Consider the following 21,418-nt stretch of genomic DNA (forward strand, 5'->3'; position numbering starts at 1 on the left):
CTTGTTTCTGTGGGGGTGTGTGTCTGCATGTGTCTGTGTGTGTGTGTCTTTGTGTGGCAGTAACTGTGTGTGTCTCTGTGTTTCAGTGGCTGTGTTTGTGTCTCTATGTGTGTCTGTATCTCAGCGTGTGTTTGCCTGTATGTGCGTGTCTCTGTGTGTGTGTGTGTATTAGTATAATATGGGGAGGGGTGTCTGTGTATGTGTTAGTGCGTGTGTGTGTGTGTGTCGGTGCATGTCTGTGTGTACCTGTACACACCACAGGGTGTGGCAGTGTGGGTGTTGGGGTGTCTCTGTGCGTGTCTAGTGTTTGTTAGTGTGTATGTCTGTATGTGTGTGTGTGTCTGTGTGTCGATGGCTGTGTTTGTGTCTCTGTGTGCGTCTCTGTCTGTGTGTGTCTGTGTATGTGCGTGTGTGTTTGCCTGTATGTGTGTCTGTGTGTGTGTGTGTCTATGTCTGCACAGCCAGGGAAAAACATGTCAGCCCATGGGGAGCACAGACACCTCCAAAACCAACACAAACACAGAGACACACAAACACAGACACACACACACACACAGAGACACACATAGAGACACAGATACACAGACAGATGGGGACGCACACACAGAGACAGCCGCACACACAGAGACACACACACAGAGAGACACACACACACAGACACACACAGAGAGACAGAGACACACAGACAAACACACACAGACACATGCACAGAGACACACAGAGACAAACGCATACAGATGTACATGCAGAGATACACACACACACACACACAGGGACAAACACAAACAGATGCACACGCAGAGTCAGAGACACACAGAGACACACACACACACAGACATACACAAGACACACACATAGAGACACACACAGAGGCACAGACACACGCAACGACACAGAAACAGATGCGTGCACACGCACAGAGACACGCAGACATACACACAGACACGCACAGAAACACAGACAAACACAGATGCACACACAGACACACGCATGCACAGAGACACACACAAGACACACACAGGCACAGATACACATGCAGAGACACAGAAACAGACACACAGAGACAGAAAGACACACAGGCACGCACACACAGATACACGGAAACACAGACACACACACACAGAGACACACAGACAGGGACAAACACGCACAGATGCACACACAGAGACACACACGCACAGACGCACAGACACAATCACACACAGACGCACATGCAGAGACAGACACACACAAACAGACACACGCAAGACAGACACAGAGACACACACACAAAGACAGAAATAGACACACATGCACAGACATGCAGACGTACACACAGAAACACAGACACGCGCGTGCACACACACAGATATACAGAAACACAGACATACACACACACAGACAACAGACACACAGGGACAAACAGATGCACACGCAGAGACACACAGACACACAGAGACACAGACACGCAGGGACAAATGCACATGCAGAGAGAGACACACACAGACACACAGGGACAAACACACACGCAGAGACACAGAGACACACACCCAGACAGATATATACACACACAGAGACACAGGGACAAACACAGATGTACACAGACACACAGACACACACACACTCTGACATACAGACACGCGGGGCAAACACAGACGCACATGCAGAGACAGAGACACACACACCCAGACAGGTATATACCCACAGAGACACACAGGGACAAACACAGATGTACACAGACACACAGACACACACACACTCTGACATACAGACACACAGGGACAAACACAGATGCACACACAGAGACACAGACACACACACACAGAAACACACACAGTCTCACACACACACAGAGTGACACAGGGTGTGTGCGCGTGTGCTGGGTTTGGAGCCGCCTGTGCTCCCCACGGGCACACCAGCCTTTTCCCTGGCGACCCCCCACTCCCCAGCAGCTCATCGGGGAGCAGCGCTCTCCCCGCACCTGTTTTGTCCCTGCCGTGGGTTCCCGTCAGGGCCAGATGCAGACTGTTGCTTTTAGGGACACAGATCTCAGTCTCCGTCGGCTTTAAAACGCGCAGAGGAGGAGGCCACAGGTGCGACCAAGTTGTGTCAGGCTCTGCTCCCACGGCCTGTCCTTCTGTGCCCTCCGCCCGGCTGTGCTTGCGCTCTGGAGCATGTTCGGAGTCCCTCCCGGACTGCTTACCCCGGCAGTATTTCTGAGCCTTGCCTCAATTTTTGGGCAGATTACACACCCGTGTCTCTAAAGGAACAGGAATGTTGTATTTGTGCACTTCAACTAGATCTGCCATTGAATACTTCGGCTGTATCAGTGTGGAAAAAAGAAATTTGCAGTAACCTACCAACAAAGTAACTCTGAGGGTTTTTTCCCATGGCCTGACTGGCAATGCTGTACTGGTAATCAGACCGTGAAGGACAACACACATTTTAAGATGTATGTGGGTGGAGAAAAATAAGCAGATCACAATAATCAACATGTGGCATCCTAAATGCATCCAGTTTCCTTGTCAGCGTCTAGGGTGCTCTCTGTGTGTCACTGGGAATTTTACCTGTGGGCCAGTGGACACCAGGTGCTTGTTTGAGATCAAAGTGCTTTTGAGAGAGACCCGTGAGAAACTTTTGATCAAATTTCTTTTACCTGTATTTTGGTTTTTTTTGGTCTTCCCATTGAACTCTCTGTGTCGTCGTTTTCGGCAGCATGAGGCGGGTATTGCACAGTTGTTTGCTGCTGTTGGAGTAAATCACAACCATTTTACGCGCCCGCGAGGTGCTGCTCGCCGTGCCTGTGGCAGCAGCTGTGTCTGGTGCGCTCACTCTTCCTGGTTTGGGGAAAACAGACAGTCCGACGGCTGAGCTACTGCGCCGGCGGCTGGGACACACGGAAAGGGAAGTCCAGCCCCAAGTGCTCGTGCTGCGGCGTCTACAGCCGGAATACATCACGCATTTGCCTCGTCTCCCATGTGCTCATTTGTGTTCCCTGGGGAAACACCTATATATGGAATGACCGTTAAATTTTGTTAATTGAATAGTTACTCACAGCGGAAGAGGGGTTTTTGGTTAAAAATAGCTCTCCACTCCAAAGAAGACAAAAAGCAGTTTAAAAAGCAGGTAGAAAAGTACTTTCTACAGCATTTTAGCTATAGCAGTCCCTAGAACTGGGGTCCGGTCTGATGTCGTCATCAGTCCCTCTACTTCCAGGCATTAAATCGTCATGACTGAAGCATCAAAAACTCACAAGGTTTTAAAAGATAATAAGTGTGGGGTCATTCAGCTTTTCGCATTCATCATCTCAATCTTTGCATGGTATCTTCAAAGACTTTCTTTTTAATAAAAATGGAATTGCTCTGCAATCCCACGAGTGGTGATTTCAGTAAGAAAGTAAAATTGCAAGACAATGAAATCACAAGGAATGACAACGACAACGTTGGGTTAGAGACTTAATAAACCTTACCTGGAAAATCACCTGCTGGGCAAAACCCTGCATGTAGCTAAAGGTACTGCAGGTCACACGGAGAGCGGCTGATGGTTATAACGAGATCGGGCCAACAATACAGGGTGTTTAACTGACGGAGTGCAACTGCGTGTGAAACGGAGCATGTGTGCTTTTTACACCTCCACAGCTATAAGTACAACTTTCCCCTGTAAAAAAATCTTTTCCGATTTCTCATGCAATGCTCAGAATGTGTCTACAACTTCTCCAGACGTTGGGTAGCACTACCAGGTTCTTCTTCAGTGAAGGGTGATGTTTTTATGTGGAAAGTGTATGGTCACACGCGTATGGTTCAGCATAAACTTCCACAGCCAGCTGAAGGCGGCCACAGGCCCTGCTCGCTGGGCATGCGGCAGAGCAACGGGCAGCCCCATGTCGAGGGCTGTCCCTCGGAACATTTTTGTTTTCTTGTTTTATTTTTCATCTGGGGGCTCATTCTTACTCTTTCAAGTAACGGCGCAGCAAAAAGGCAGAACTGGGAGGAAGGTCATTACTGGGAGCGAAAAAGCCCTCAACAAAATATACAGTGACTCCTATATAGAAAATACCATTATTGAAATAAAAATGTTTAAAAAGTCTTTAATGCTAGCTCTTTTCTTGCCTTTTTCTCTCTGTGTTACTTTTGAAATAAAAATGGAGCTAATTCTGTTTCATGTTTGCACACGCTGCTGCACAATTTGATTGGACCCACTCACGGCAATTGCCTAAGTGTAAAATGTAAAGCAGAGATAGAAACGAGCTAACCAAAGTTCAAGGCTTCATTAGATTAAGAGGCGTAGATTTCAACACTCTATTTAAAGAGGAGGGAAACTGGGGAGAAACTATGCCAGGGTGGAAAAAGTTGGCTCACCGTTTAGTACTGGCTAAACTTTAGCCTGAGTCGGTACCGCCATTTAAACTGCCAGAATTAAACAAAGGAGCTTGTGAAGGAAAGGGGGTAGTTTTTAATTTCTCCACGGTACTAATACCAGCTCTAATGCCAACCGGTCATTTTAATATGAATATTTCATGGTGCGTTAACCCCTAGACTAACTAAAATAGCTAGTTACTTTTATACTGTAATTTATAGATGACCTTCGTGATCAGAGTATCTGAGAGCACACGGAGGTTAATGAATTCTGTCTTTTCTCACCAGTGTGAAGTACTGCAGTAATAATCTCTTGCCACAGTACGGAAAAGAGGGCACGCGTCATGTCCAATATTTTAGCCTGTGGCTGAGTGGTGAACTAAACCCAGCTCTCCAGAGCCAGGTTCAGTGCTGAAGCGACGAGGTCATCCTTGCTCTCACCAGACTGCCTGCCGGATGAATTACAACCTATGATTCAAAAGCACGTTCGGGTTGTTTAGGCCAGGATCCAAGTTTTCCTTTGCAGACTCTGACACCAGCTCCCATGGGTGGCTTTGACCTGTTACAAGGATTGCCAAAGTTCTGGGTTTGTTGGGGGAAGGTAATGCTTGTGGCACAGACGGCAAATATTTTTTCTGGCTTATTCTCTCCTGAAACCATTTTTGCGTCACACTACACAGGAGGAAATGCCTCGCGTGGCAGATACGGTACTGAAACTACTCAATGCTGGAACACTTTGCACAGCCTTCCTGTTAACACTGTGGCTTTGTTAATTTGTGAATACAGTGCAGAAGAAAGATGAGAGAAGTTCAAATTATTCCTCTTGCCTACTCGTAGGTCAGAGCACACACTTCTCAGGTCGTTTGAAAGTGTCACATCAAGAATGAGAGCGTCTCCTTGGCCGTTGTCAGACTGGAGTGGTGCAGGAACTACAGGGCTGACGAACCTGCTGAACAACAGGTCTTCATCTTCCCGTCTTTTGTTTTTCTTCTCCTATTTCTATTTTTCTTTCCTTCCCTGCTTCCAACCATCCTTTTGTCCTTCTGTCCTTCCATCCTTCCTTCCTTCCGTTCTTCCCTCCATCTTTGTTTCCACCTGTCCTTCCTCCCTTCTGTCCTTACGTCAGTTCTATCCTTCCATCCTGCACTTCATCCTTCTGTCTTGCTTCTGTTCTTCTGTCCTTCCATCCATCCGTCCATCTATCTGTCCTTCCTTCAATTCTTCCATCCGTCCTACTTCATTCCTTACTTACTTCCATGCATCCTTCCCTCCTGCCATCCTTCCATTCATCTTCTTTCTTTCCATCCTTCCATCCAACCTTTCTTGCTTCTGTTCCTCCAGCCTTCCATCCATCCTCTTGTCCTTCCTTTCTTCCTTCCTTCCATCCATCCAGTCTTTCTTCTGTCTGCCCTTCAGTGTCCTTCTGTCCTTCTTTCATCCCTCCTACCCTTCTTCCATCTTTCTGCCCTCTCTTCCATCTGTCCTTCCTTTCTTCTATCCATCCTTTCTGTCCTTTGTTCCTTCCATTTTTCCTTCCATCCATCTGTCCTTCCATCCCTCCCATCCTTCCTTCTTCCTTCTTTTTGTCCATCTGTTCCCTAGGTCTGTCCTTCTGAAGATGTCCTTCTGTTCCTTCATCGTTCCTTCCCTCCTTTCCATCTGACCTTCTCTTCATTCTTCCTTCAACCTTTGTCCTTCCTTCCTCTCCATTCATCCTTCCAGCTGTCCTTTCTCACTTCCTTCCATCCTGCTCTCCTTCCTTCTTCCATGCTTCCATCTCTCTGTCCGTCCTTCCATTTGTCTTTCCTTCCCTCCATCCTTCCCTTGTTCCGTCCTTCCTTCAAACCTTCCTTCCCTCCTTCTCTCCATCTGTCCTACCTTCCTTCTGTCCTCCCTTCCATCCTTTCTTCTGTCCTTCTGGTTTTCCATCCTTCCATCGTCCAACCTGCCTTCCTTTCATCCTTCTCCCCGCCATCCTTCCTTCCATCCTTATATGTATATATATGTGTGTGTGTGTATATATATATATGTTACATATTAAAAAATAAAAGTTTATAATACATAAAAATGAAGTTTTGCGGCAGAAAGCTGATAACACAGGCCATCAGCAGAATATTATACCGTTCATGCTGTTTGGTTCTCCATTTGGGGGATATTTAGTAGAGAGATTATGATATCTAGGGGCAATTAAATAGCCTTTTTCAAAACGCCATAAATAATATTAGCCAGGCTGAATGAATGATACCACTCGGTGCTGCGCAGATTACCAACATGCAAAGTGCCAATGGAATGAGAAGGATTTTATTTTCATGCAGAGACAGAAGTTTTGTGCTACAATGAGATGGCCTTTTGCTCATTTCCCATTTAATTTCATATGCAACTCACTAATAGCATCCCAACGTCCCTCTCCGCATTTCTCTTCTTATAGTGTCTCTAACGCACCTTAAATGATGAGAGCACTACATCAATAGGCTCAATTTAGGCAACGTGTGCTTTTGGCAAAAAACCAGCAAGTATTGCGAGCATAAATCTCCCATTACTATAATGACACATTAAAATGGCACAGGGTTTACAATCTGTGTTGAGAATTATCCACCCACCTGCTCTCGGAAATCATCTTATGTTTGTCCTTTCCTTCCCCCATCTTCGGACCAGACTGACTTGCCAAGAAGGGAAAAAAAAAAAAGGCATTCATCAACACACCAATGTTCTGTGCAGCATTCCAGTGATTCCAGAATGGATTTCTTTGGATTCTGTTTGGATCAGATACCCAACATTGTTTGGGTGAGATAAACAGAGAAAAGAACATGTGTGACTAATCAGTAATAGTTAATTGCAACACACGCACAAGCCCCCCCGACACACACACACACACCCCCCTCCCGCTTTTCCCCAGCCATAAACCGAAAATGACAGTGGCGGGAGGAACAGGGTCTTTTAGACGAAACATTTTTGAATGCCTTTTCTGAGTTACAGGACGTACATTGATCTGGCCGTCATTCTGTTCCATTTGGAGTGATAGAGCTGCAGAAAAACACTTTTGTTTAATTGAGATAATATTGTATTTTTCCTAAGTCCTTTAGGAAAGAACTGATTTATGAGGAATGTTCTTCCTGAAATGAAAAGACGCTGGCACATGAAGTCCTGACAGCAAAGGCCAAACTCAGAGATTGCTTAATACCTCTGACTAAACAAGTCATTGCATTCATCTCTGCAAGCTGGAGATGCTGGGGTCGCCCACCGTGAGGCCCCAACAGTCTGAGAGGAGTATTTTCTCCCAGAATGGAAGTATTTAGGTGAGCTGGGCACCCATCCCATAGTCACAGGTGATGCAGCGCCCAATATAACTTACTTCACAGCTGGAGCACTGTGAGCTTCACTGTCTTTCCTGGACTGCTTTTGAAATAAAGATTATTTTTTTTCCCTGTGCTCCCTGAGCAGATAAATACTTGAAATATTTATAGACAGTTTCTCTCCTTGCTTCAGGATAGAACTGTGCGATACCCAGTGCATACGTTTGCCTCTTGGCAATAAGAGACAGTTTCTTCTGCCGGGGAAGGGCAGCCAGCCGTAGGAACCAGCTGGAGAGGGCACTGCCACTCCGTAGGCGGCGACAGGCCCGAGGCGAACACATTTCTGCTCCAGATGTCGCGTTACCTCCCCGGTGCTCCAGCTGGTGGTTTGGGGCTAAAGTGTCCCGGGAAATTTGCTGCTCTCCCTCCCCTGCCAACAACTGAATGTAGCACTTCTACAGAACGGCACCCAATCAACTTGCACCCCCAAAAGGGGGGAAAGCACCCCACGTACGCCCTGAGAGATTCCTCACTGGGACCAGAAAGGGCCATTCCGGTTTTGCGGGTATTGTTGGTGCCAATACCTTGGGTTTGTTCTGTGTTGGGCTGAAAAGGAATGTTTTCGATATTTGCTCTCAGGTGGCAATCCCAGCGCCTTGATTTCGTAAGAGCTCTGGGGAATTTCGGTCACTGACCTGGACTGCGTTCACAGCTTGAAAGTGCTATAAATCCCGAATGTGCTGAACGCGTCGGGGAGCACTGGTGACGTACGCGCCTCGCCACTCTCCACTTCCATACCCGTTTCTGCAGATAGAAGGTACCGGTACCCTAAAATAAATAATAATAAAAAAATATTTAAAAAGTACCAAAATCTGCTTCATTTGGACCTGTAGCCTATTTCTTCACGAAATGCTGTCTCTTAATCTGTTCAAACCACTACTTAGATTCTACAGGATTTTCTCAGCAGTGATTGTGTCTTTTAGACAACTGGCTTTTATCGAGGAGCTTTTCTGCAAGCACACGTAATTTGCATCCACAGGAAAATGAAGTTTTCTTGGAGAAAACTGAAGTGCTAAGGCGCTATACGTTTATTTCATCAAATTAAAGACAAAAAATTATTAAAAGGGAAGGGGGAACATTGTAAAAAAGGTTTAATTTCTTGTTTTATTTGTGTATGCATTTCTTGTTCTAGCTAGTACGTGTGTGCAAACTATGGATTCAGACAGGAAACCCTAACATGAATGAGGTTTGATTTCTGAGGAGAACATGGTGTAACTCTGCGTGATGTAGGTTCCTCTTTTTTTCTTCTGTTAAAAGAAGCAATTTACCAGAAGGAGAAACAAATGCATGAGGAAACAGTGTATTCCGGGTACTAAGATTTGTACTTTCTGAGTTGGCACACGGATAAATGCATTAGCCCTGTTTCCATGAGAGAAAGGAGCCTTTAGGGGTTTGTGTGCTGCCTGTGAGGGGTTGTTTGCTGCGGCGTGTGCCTGACTCTGTTGCCTTTCCTGGGAAAACACTTTTGGGAAGATGTGCTTTCATTATTGAATTTTTCTTTTTCTTTTTTTTTTGTGTCCCTGCCTGGCTGTTGCACTTCTTCCAGGATGGCGGACAACACAATCCTGCTGAGTATCATTACAGCTATTTATGCTGAGCAGCAGATTTCTCTAGAAGAAAGGTAAGCCAGCACATTTCTTACTGTATAATGATTTGGTTTCCCATGTGACTCTCCAGAGGCTTTACGCTGCGCTCGCTTTTATTCAGGGTTTGCACTAGCACGAAGCAGCCCCTGATCATGTTCAGTCAAAGTTAAATCCCAAGGTCTCCGAACCACCGTGTTTTGTTCAGCTGTACCCGACACCTCGCGCACATCCAGAGCTCAGCTGCCATGCTCCCTTTGCCACCGCCCCAGGGCACAGCTGACTTCTCGGGCTGTTCAAATAACAGAATCACCAAGCAGTAGCCTAAAAAAACCCACTTGGTACTGATTAAAGCCCTCGGTGGCACAGGGAGGCCTGTGGTCCTTTATTCTGGTCATGTTTTAGCGTAATTTAGCAAGGAGTCCCTCCAGGAGGCAAACCCATGTAATCACCCCTGTATCAAGATAACAAATCCAAAAGCAGAAGACAAACCTGCTGATTCTCACTGGTTTTGCGTAAGCACCTCTCCAGTTTAGTGCCCGGTTGCACCAACACGGGGTTTTAACCTTTCTCCCATCCCCAACCCTATTTTACACCCAAGGGATAGATGCACAGCCTGAACAGGAACTCAGTTATGGGTAAACTAAAGCCCCGGTGTAAGTTTGGGGTTTTTTTGGCTACCGCACTTGTTTTTTGCTTCGATGAGGAAGCCGGGAAAAAGTACTCATTTGCTGTGCTCGTACAGCGCTTGATGCAAAGGCGCTACGACCGACCTCTGCCTCTTGGAGCTACAGCAACAAAAATGAGACACGGCAATAATGAGGAGATTTTCTGTGATTTTTGCAGCAATGTGCTGAGCCTTCAAGTAGCAGCTAATAGGAGTGGGAGCTTTAATCTATATAACTTTTTTATGTAATGCTCTTTTGGCAGAGTCTATTTTTGTTGCAAGACAAAGATTTCCTGCTTTACCTGTTCTTTGGCTATGGTGAAGAGATGAGGAGAAGATAACTATCACTTCTTTGTATCTACTGTCACCTCATCCTATAACCACAAGTTGTCATGGTCAACTCCACACACAGGCACACTCCGCTAACAAATGACATGGGGCCCATATTACCATTAGCCACCAGGATACCAGGGAGATATTTTGACCTAAGGAAAATCGTTTGGACTGATGGGGGAAAGTCAATAAGAGTTACAGCTTTGTAGAAAGACAACATATCTGGAATATTTCAGTTTATAACTTGTCTGAAAAATAAAAAAACGGCGATAAAGAGTGGTATCCAAAATTAGCGTGGGAATTCAGCTAGGAAGCAGGGGATGCCTGCGTTCTGGCCTATGCACCCCATGCACATTTCTGCCACACAGCTCGCCGATATTAGATCATGAGATATCCATCACAATGAACCAACAATTCCAAAAAATTATTACAGCATAGCGCAGCAAAAGAAATACTGCAGCATTAGTTCCTTGGTGACCTTGGCATTTACGTGATAATCCCGTTTGCCCAGCCGACTGGTGCCCGGGTGGGAGCCCAGCGTGGTTTTGCCCTCCTCCTGAGCAATTTAGACTTGATAGCTTTCCTACATCTGCCTTGCAGAGACACGGCTTTTTTTTCCCCCCAGTGTGCAGCAGTAACAACCAATATCTGCTTTCTGCAAGGCAGTGGGGCGTATTTTATAAATAGATAGATGAGACAGATAGAGATATTATAGCTAGCTAGTTAGATAAATATATATATATATAAATGTGTAACAGTCTAAGCTGCTGTTGAGGAGCAGGACTTTTGCTCCGGCATCAGCACTTCTGGTCTCTTGACTGCGCTGCTGTAACCTGTGGCCAGGGCAGTATAAAATGCTGTATAGTGTCCTGCACCCTGAGCTACCGTGTCTTGGACAAGACAGACAACTGGTCAATAAAGACTCTGGAGAATGCCGTGACATCCCTCCAGCCCCTTCCTCCCTTTCCGTCCCCCTCAAAAAAGAGCCTAAAGAAAGCAAGAAAATATTTTTGAATCCATACCCTCCAATTCTGTTTAAAAATCAGTACATTGCTTCTAGTGGAATAATGATTTCTTGATGGATTCTCATAAATGGACTGTTTCCCACATTATCTGAAATAATTGGTTCATAGCAACCACAAAACGAACAGCAGGTAGGAAATGAGTTTCCAGTTGCCAAAACATAATGGATCATTTAGTCATTCTCTGAAGGTTTTAACGCTTTTTTGGCTATCAGAAGGCCTTCGCCTAATTGCACTATTCTTATTATAAATCTGGCTGTCGGAATCAATTAATTTACATCACTGTCACATCAGAATAAGGCCCACAGAAAATAAACATTAAAAAATAGACATATTCACAATGTTCTTGCATCTCACAGTCATTACATCCTCTGATTTAACTGATGAACATTGCAGCCAGGAATGTTCTTTCCCTCCTATTTTTAGTGCTGTTTGATAACGTTATAGCCAAGGCTTATACAAACACAAAACACAGATACTTAGCACCACTGTTACCGTGTGCGCCTTCTTGCACGAAGCCTGAGAGGAGCACAATCAATCCATCAGTGGAAATGGGTGACGATTTCAGAATAACAGGTTGCATGACAACTCTAACTTCTTTACCACTATTTTCATACACATTTGGTGGTAAAACACTACCAAGGAAGAAATTTTTACTGCTCAAAATTTTTTTCTTCCAGACTTAATTTTTCTGTTTATGGTCTTAACACATAATCTGGGCTGTCATTTAACTACTAAGACAAGTAAAACACAGAGGTGTGTGCAGGTTCCCACCCACAGCCATACACCACTGCCCCCTGACCCCATCTGACCAATCTTTTCCTGTAAGAACCTTTTTTACCTTTTTCTTTGTTTTTTTTTTTCTCTTTTGCATATTTTGCATCTCCTTTTAATGCCTTCTTTCTTTTCTCCTTTTCTTTCTCTTTTATTTTTTCTTTTCTCTTTTCTTTTCTCTTTTTTCTTTTCCCTTCCCTTCCCTTCCCCCCAAAGTCACTTCCATCCCTTCTTTTCCCAGCTAACAATACTGACGAAACCCAGGCCTATAACCACTTAATTATCCCAAAGCCTTGAAGATGGTTCGTCTTTTTGCCATTAAAACCCTTGTGTGAAGCTCTGGCTCCACACATGTCCAGAGGAAAGCTTGTTTGAGCAGAACCAGGAGGACATCTGTGAAAAGAGACTGTGTGCTGCTTCTCAGTTTCCTGCACAAAGTCTCAGCAAGGCAAGCCTCATCCCTGGATGCCATTCAAGATGTTTTTCATTGTGAGAAAAAGGTTAGGAGGACTAGAGGAAGCTATTTAGAAAGTATTTGGACTGATTTGTAAATAAAGCAACTATTCTTGTGAATGCAATCTGGATAATTATGCCCTTAAATAGCGAAACTATTTGTGCAGAGCTTCCTCCACAATTGTAATTACACTTGCATTTTGCACATCCAAGTAAGGCTGCACTGAAATGCTGTAAAAATTGTCTGCACTTTGTACAATATAATGAAATTCTAGATCCTTTAAAGAAACTGGGGTCACACCTCCTAAAGTGGGCTCCACAGAGTGCAACAGAATATAATAAAATGTAATGAAGAGACGCTGGATTCTGCCCACCAGAGTAGGGGGGCTACAGAGAGGTAAGACTGCACTGACGGTGACTCAAGGGTGACAACTGAACCTCCACCACAAGCAATAGGAGAAAATTTGCCTTTTCAGCAAGGCAGTCATTACAATCGAGGACCTGCATCAGTTTAGCAGGTATCGTTTAGAAGGATAACAGGAAGGGAGTGGAAAATAGCCTAAGTTCAAAATTCCATGCAGGTCTGTCTAAGGAAAAACCCAAATGAGTATTATTAGCCTTGTGTTGGGCTGAGGCGGAGTTCACCATTTTTATTTTGTATAATAAGTAAATCTAGATAGATATGAATTTCCAAAGTGCTACAGAAACAACAGACAGCTGATATTTGGGATCAGTTAAATTTGCTTTCACTTACCTTGCATTGACCTTACTGTCACTCACTCCTGGGTAAAGGCAATATGGGACATGCCGTGCCGTTCAAATTTGTGTTTCAGAGATCAGGAAAAAGTGAGTCTGTTCTCTGTCGCAGTTTGCTGAACAAATGTGTTTTCCTTTCCTTTGATAATAAAACCTCAGAACCCAAAGCAGGGCGCCAGAGCAGGTGAAAAACGGTGTCAAGACTCTCCTCAAGATTTTCACCAGCTCAAACAAGACTGAGATAATATCAGCTATGTTAGAAGCACAATGTTCCTCTAATTTTTAGACTGAGAGAATCAGGATGGAAGTAACAAAAGTGTTTGATGTTAGAAAGCATCTAAAATAAGACTGGCTTAATTATTTTAATGATCCATGCCTGGGAGTTACGAATTCACCACCGCCACCCATGAGTGGCTATTTTAAAAAAGAAAAAGAGAAAAACCATTGGATTAATTCCCCTGATTTCTGTCATTCAGGCACAGCATTGCAAGTCTGTGCTACAGAAAAAGTTGGTTTTGTGCATTTTAATGTTTGCAGTATTTACTAAAACTTCACACCTTGACTCATCAGTTCATCCTCTTCAGGTAGGTCAATCACAGCAAATGGGAAAATCTGCAATTTTAAAGATTGTTGGTATGTTTTTTGGGGCTTAGCTTACCTCATGTTCTGCAATGTTGTTATTCTGCAAGTAAAGAGACAATGCAGTGTTCTGGGTAGCACCAACAATTTTCAAAAAAACACACGAATAGAAAAAAGGCTCAAAAATTAGACGGGTTTGTAAATACCCTAGGAAATTTGCCTGCCAAGAATCTCACATGCCTTCAGTCAGTCCTCCGAATACTGAGAACTCCAAAGGATATAATTCTGCTAACTCCACCCAACAAACAGTTCAGAGAGTTGCTTGGTAAAAATTTTTGGTGAAAACTTGCAATATTTTTTTTTTTTTTCACAAATCCTAAGTATTTTGATTAGGAAATGCTCTTACAGTGTTTCATACTTGTTTGGTTGCTTCCTGCTCCTGTCCTGGCTAAACTCCTGGTAAAACGAGAATGATGTACTAATCTCTCTCTCTCTCTACTAACCTTGGTAAGGGGTTTTGGTTTTTTCCTACCTAGGTAAAGCTTTTCACTCCAGATGTGCCTGTGGTGGGATGCTGCTCGCTGGAGCACGTTGTTCAACCCAGAACTGGCACTGTGCGGCCTTGCTACGTGGGAGAAAGGGAATCACTCCGTTGGTTCACCCCTTTTTAAAAGAATATGTCAGACTATAATCCTATAAAAACAAATTACTCTATCAAAGTGCGTGTGTTCCAGAAGGAAAAAGCCAATATTTATATTCTAGCTTACAACTCACTGTTAAACCGCAGCACTAGCTATAAAACTGAACATAAACTATAGAAAACACACTTTATAGTCACTATAATTTGGATTTGGATCTAAACGTGAAGCCCAGATGGAGGGGGAGGGAAAAAAATAATCTCACCAGAAGCCGCTTGCTGGAGGACTCTAGCCAGCACCTTCCACTGAAGACTCACTGGTGGGTGATGATAATTTTGTCTTCCCCATCGCTGCTGCTGCTGCCACAGTGGATGTCAGCGAGGAAGTACATCTGGTCCTTCACAAGGCTGTGTGTCGAGTGAGATGAAGTTCTGCAGAAGCTGTAAAATAAAACATCACAAGGGAAACTGGTGACTAAATTTTAACATTATTGTTTGCTATTACCACTTACACTCTAAATGCTCTGTATGATGATCCACTTCGGTTGCTAAATTAGCTTTTTCAAGGGGGATTTAATTTGTGGAAACCAAAACAAAACACCAGCTTGACAGATCTTGAGGGCTTAAAGATTTTAATGATACAAAAATAAGCTAGAGTTATCATAGTTTGATACGCATAGCTCATAAACCTTCCAAAATAATTTGCAACAACTGTCAGCAACTATATCAGATCAAAGGAGGCTTCTAGACTGATGTGCAATTGCATAACTCTTTCTATTAAATATTAAGACGATAACTAGGAATGCATCCTGGAGCTACGTGCATACAGGGGTACAAACATACACATATATAGATCTATATCTAGACATAAATATAGATACATACCCATGCACATCACTCCAAAATACCTATAGTTATATCTCTGCGTACCTATATGTACACACTGACATGTATTTGTGTTCATACACGCATGAACTTAAAAGTCATATCCATTTGGGATCAAATTCTACACAGTAACCAATTAGACATTTTTCTCCTAAGCAATACTGTGAGTACTAATGTGGTTTCTTTTTCCTAACAGTTAAGACTGTCAACCACTTCTAAAAACTGCTAGCTAGTTCAAAGGAAATGTGTTTTTTTGATGCGTCGGTTACTTTCATTCTCATGATTGTCAACAGATAGGTGTTGTATAACACATTTATTTCCAAGCCATAAGCCATAATTTCCAGCATCTGTATATAGCAGCACGGCAGTGCAGCCAGTGACTGACAACAAGTGACAAAGTTTTATTGCGAACAGATTACGTTTCAGACACTTTATCACAGTGAAATATCCACCAGAAATCAATACAAATAGCCATGTAAATCAAATCAAAATGGGTCTTAAACGAAGACCTATAAGCCAAAGATATGAAAGTAGAACTTCCTGATTATCCCAAATCCTGTTGTAATTAACACTCCTAGTCTGGCTTTATTTTTGTTTTTCATCTCCTGCCTGTCATTTTTTTGAGGTCTCTATCGTGATGGGAGTGATTTTTAAAATGAATGGGAAACACAGAAAAAGAAACCATTTCCAGTGCTCTGTCTGGTTAAAGAGATTATTCTGATTCATATTAGCATCTTTGTCATGTAAGCGGTCAAAATCCTTGTCAGGGTGTTAGCCAAGGAGCAGACGGGTCATCAGTTTTAAATAAGAGACGGGTTCAAAGCATCTAATTCGTCTTTAATTTTCATTCTCGCAACTTTAATTGGATGTGTGGAAAGCTGTTGTTAACAGCACTTGACGCAGTTTCATAAATCAATTTGCTTCTGCTCCCGCTGGGCAGCACAGTCCCAGCAGCTGACTCTGCCCCTGCGCTTCACCAGTGTCCTCGGCCGGTCCCCGCTGAGCTCAGCAGGGACGGGACTGCACCAGCTTTCCTGCAAGAGCTGCATTCTGGGACCACCAGCTTACCCCAACCTTGCCCATATCCGTAAGAAACGGTACCAGGATTCATGGCAGTCATTTTCAGCACCGAACTGTTTACATAAGGAAGAAAAAGAGACAGGAGACATGTACCAGAAAGGATGATGATTTTTCATGGGTGCATTTTTTTGAATTCTAAGTCGGGTGGCCTTAAATGAAGCAGAAAACAAAAAATTATGCTCCCTTCCAGATTTGTTAATCTCTCCAAAAGATGACTTAACCCATTTCTTTTCACTTCATCTCAGACTAATACTGTGATTCTAACAGAAATCATAACTTAGGGCAGAATTTCAAGAGAAACGGTCAGCTGCTTCTCTCACCAGCATGTTTTCCTATCAAACACAGCTCCTTGGCTGCTAAATGCCTCCAAAATCAGCCTGATGCTGAGGCTTTAAAATTATGATGAAACAGAAAAGTAGAGCAGACAGGGAAAGGAAATTTCTTGCACACAGTCATCATTGCCACTGCAGTCAGTATTAAAACGTAGGCTGCTTCCAGTGCTAGCAGAGGTGGGCTGCCATCCCAAAGCCAAAGCCCTGCTTGGTTTTGAGTCTCATACCAATGCAGAACGGGGCGGCTTGTGCAATTGCAAAAGCTGTTACGGACTTCTAAATGAAACATGTTAACAGTAGATGTGCTTATATTCCTTTTCTTCGTGTTTTCCTCACTTGGAGATTATTTTTTATTATGTAAAGCATATTGTTAACTGCTGAATTATAGGTGATCTGACTTTCACTCACACAGTACATGGGTTTCCATTGGGTCTACACTGAGAGACAATAAATTTGTCTCCAAGGCTTCTAGCTGGCCAAGTTTGCTCTATGGCATCCAAACGTCAACTTCTGCTGCAAAATGGTAGATTTTTCATTTTGATTGAAATACAGAAGCATATCATCAGAACTCTTTTCCCTGAATTTAGTTGCATTTTTTTCTTTCAATGTGTTTTATGTCAGTAGACAACAATTACATTGTCAAAGCTGTATGCAAACAGACACGAAGTACGCAAAACCTAGATAATATAGCAGCTGCTATAAGTTTGCAGTCAAACTGTGCTAATCAGTCCTGGCAGTTGGAAATTACTTTTTCCTGTTATTCAAAGGAGGTAAAAAGTAGAATTTACATTGTTCCTGTTGCTATTCCAGATTCCTTTATGGTTAGACCTGCACAGACTTGAGAGAGCAGGAAAAATCAAAGAAAGCCTGATAAGCCCCAGTCATTCAGCTCATACAACAGTATTATTTCTTGCCGTGTATTAAGATCTTCCAGCTGAAGAGCACATAGGCCTTCCTGTAAAAAGAGTGAAGGACTGCCGCTGACCTCCAGAATTTCTGATTTTGCAGATTTTTGTCACTGGATTGTGCTGCAGGAGACAGCTCCAAAACTCTTGAACAGGGAGCTCCAGGCAGCTCCTAACTTTCAAGACAGATTTCCAGCAAACGCTCTCTCTGCCACAACAGCTTCTCCAAGGACAATACAACGCCAGGGACAGGCTAGGAGTGAATCCCAGCTGCTTTGACATCCTAGCAGAGAAGGAGGCCAAGGTCCTTCTCAAAAACAGCAGTCACTTCAGATAAAAATGTTTGTAACTTTGGGAACAGTGGCATTCTCCAATATGTGCTGACTGTCAGGTTCCGCGGGAGTCAGTGAATAACGGCAGCTCTTCTGATATGCCATCAGTCTATCTTATTACAGCATTGATTTTTGCTACGCCTGACATCCCCAAACTTGCTCCTAAAAGAGGCACAGTCTTCCTATTTTTAGATACACTGTCAATATTTTTTTTCCAATATAATTTCTGCCTGGTTTGATCCTAATTAAGCACCTAAGGTGCACTTTCCAGGTTATGTCAAGAGGAAAATTCCCTTTGATCAGTATTTTTTCTCTGCCTATTTTATTCTTGTCTGCAACTGCCAGATTTAGTCTGAAATTGAAACAAGCTTCCAGCAACATACCACAACTGGGCGTAGCTAGTGCTCAGCTACATCCTTTGTGGTCTTCAAGAAAGAGAAGACTGTCATGAATTAGGACTCACCTGGTTGTGGCACTGACAGCTGGCGTCTCTGCTCTTATGAATTATTTAGATTGTTGCATTTACAAGATAATTGCAAAGATCTACATAATGACAAACAAAAAAACATATTTGACCTTTGAACATGTAATAAGTTAAAGCACATCTGCAGGGATGAAAGACACATAAACTACCTCATGCTGCTAGAAGAATCTGTAATACTTACAGGAAGTGATGCTCACTCTTGCAGTGTTCACCAGTCCTTGTATTTAACTGTGCTGCAGCTTTCATTCTTTACAGAAACCAAGGATCTTCCCGGGATCATTTAAGCAACAGCCCACAGCTTATCTTGCTTTGAATAATGCCTTTTCCCTACCTGTGTGCATCACTCACCTAAAAGAGTTTACTCCCTAATTTAGATGCTAACCTCACTGTCTTTAACACACGCGTTAGTCAAAGGAAAAACTACCAAAATTCAAAGAGGCAGCCCCTCCAGCCTGCCAGGGAGCGGGCTGTAGGCATCAGCACTCATCAGCCCAAAGGCCAAAGAGAGTAACTGGCAGAAACTGCAGGAAAAAAAAATTCAAGGAAAATATTAGGAAAAAACTTTCTGACTGTAAGAACAGGATCCCTGAGACAGAGAGCTGTAAAGTCTTTATGTGTCTTTAGCAGGTTAGAAAGATGTCTGTCGGGATGACACAAGTTAAATAAATGCTTCCCTGGGGCTTGGTAACATCCTGAGGTCTGTTCATGTTGGATGGTTCATGTCATAAAGATCAAGCTTATTCAAACTACATCCATGTAGGAATTCGGACAGGAATTTTGCAACCGTTCATTCCTGGTCGTAGATAAATTCTTTAATGACCCCGAGGAGCAAGTTCCTGGGTCCCCTTGGTGTTTAGTAAGGCCTCAGCTGTGAGGTAGGAGCCTTCCTCTTTGCACTGGTCGTTCGCTTGGTTCCTTTGGTTCAGCTGCAGGGTAGGCAATCCTCTTCACTTGGAGCAATCCACCTGCTAACAAAACCTGAAGGAGATAAAATCGGCTTGAGGAATGAAGCTGGTTTGCAGCTCACCTTCGTTGTTATCTGGGATCCAGGCTGACGTTTCCTTTAATAAGAAGGTTACCATTTGTTGAGCAGGTCTTTGGTGATGAGCTTGAAGCATCTCCCCCTCCCCTCCCTTCCTCGTCCCCCATCAGAGTAATGAGGAGGGCTGCCTGGTGTGACTTTATACGACTTGTATTTCCCTAAGCACACAGACACAACATATCAGAATTTATTCCAATATATCATGAGCACCAAACAAAAATTTTTTCCTTACATTTCTCCCCTACTGCTTACATATTCTGCTTTCTAACCACTCTCCTCTACATACCACTATCTCCAGGCTCTTTTCAGCTGATGGATGATGGGAATGAAAAAGAACTCAGACTCTCAGGTATTCATAAATATTCCTCAGCCCTTCAGCCATCCTGGCTGCCTCTGGCCACTCCACCTCCGAAAAATGCAAACAGCTTCCCAGGTTCTTCTCCGGACAGTCTGGCAGGTTGAGAGATGTATGCTTGAAACAGCAAAAGGTCAAGTGCCATGTTTCAGCTGCAGTCAGGTTTGTGAACAAAGCATGCAAGAAACACACCGGGACAGCTCCATTTTGGCTGTTAAAGCGTGTAAAGGTTTAGTTGTGGGGCCATTGGGGTTTTATTTAATCAGAACATTTTTTTACCCTTCGGAAGGGGAAGTTGTGGCGAGGCTATTGACATTTCTGTGAATGATCTGAGCATTACTAACAAGATTGCTGAATCATTACCACGGTTAGTATAATTCAGGTTCAGATGTCAAAGCTATCAATTTTTCAAACTAAGGAATGGGGAAAGCTCGCATTTGTACAAAGCTGTAGAGACTAAAGGGAAAACAGTGCTTTTAACTTTCACTTGGTGATCTCACACCCAGGGAAAAAGAAGATGAACTGGCCATGGAAGAGACAAACAAAAAGACCTTCTCGAAGCAGGGAGCTGTCACCTTCATCCCAGGTCTGAACTTCCCAAACCACTGCTAGGGAAGGGGAGACCTTGAAGGAGTTGCAAATGAGTATAACACTGAGGTAACAGACCTCAGACCTTTGCGGGTTTTTATCCTTTCTTGAGACTAATCAAATTTGTTCCTGGCATAATGCTATGAAAGTCACCCCAGGGAAGAGTTTGGACTCTTGGCTGATCAAGGTTTTAATATAAAATGACATTTTTGCCTTTGAATTTGCCATTTCAGACACCACAATGAAGGGAAAGGGCTAAAAAATGCCAAGACAACAGTTCTTAATAAATGTCTTGCTTTTTTCCACCCCGAGTTCTGTTAAAAATAAAGCTATTATAACTAAATTTTGAAAATGTGTTATCTATACCAGTGGGGGTTTTTTTGCAGTTTTACTGCCAAGTATTGCAGCTTCACAGCCTTCCTCTCACTGACCCACTGCAAACCAGGGTGAACCCCTGGTCTTGAGCCAGAGCATCATTAATTCGTGCTCAGCACTGTCCGAGCCCCGTTGTCCTCCCTGGGGAAAAGGGCACGTGCCCTCCATTCCTCGTTAATGAATTTCAGTTGCTTCTTCGTCCAACTTTGTTGCAGGTATTCATAGTAAATTATGGTAGACATTCTGATGAAGCTAAAATGAAAAAGTATGCCATATTATCACACGCAAAAAATGTTGCAGTCATCTAAATCATGGAACCCATTGTTATTTCCCTTTGTTTTTTAACTAGTTCCAGGTAACTTTTCTTGTGTTGCTTGTGTTATACTTTCCAATTTGTATTTCAGTCAGCATGATGCACATTAAATTCGCTAACAGGAAATAGGAAATCACTGGACTATGATGACACGGCAGGTTAATAATACAGGTTCCATGTGCCGAAATTAATTCCTAATCCGTATTCTCAGGAAATAGAGCCTTCTGAGTGGTGGC

The 21,418-nt window shown here is 43.4% G+C and overlaps 1 protein-coding gene across 1 annotated transcript in view; it reads right to left on the reverse strand.

Moving 5' to 3' along the window:
• Positions 1-6,471: 6,471 nt before the first annotated feature.
• CCDC85A (coiled-coil domain containing 85A) overlaps positions 6,472-21,418 on the reverse strand; it is a 262,997-nt gene continuing 248,050 nt past the window's right edge. Inside the window, exons 6-8 of the transcript XR_012585929.1 lie at positions 14,758-14,932; positions 8,323-8,455; positions 6,472-7,087 (exon numbers count right to left, since the gene is read on the reverse strand). The gene's annotated coding sequence lies outside the window, so the exon portion shown is untranslated. The remainder of the gene's footprint in view (positions 7,088-8,322; positions 8,456-14,757; positions 14,933-21,418) is intronic.

Source organism: Larus michahellis, chromosome 3, assembly GCF_964199755.1.
Source record: "Larus michahellis chromosome 3, bLarMic1.1, whole genome shotgun sequence".
NCBI classification, from domain to species: Eukaryota; Metazoa; Chordata; class Aves; order Charadriiformes; family Laridae; genus Larus; species Larus michahellis.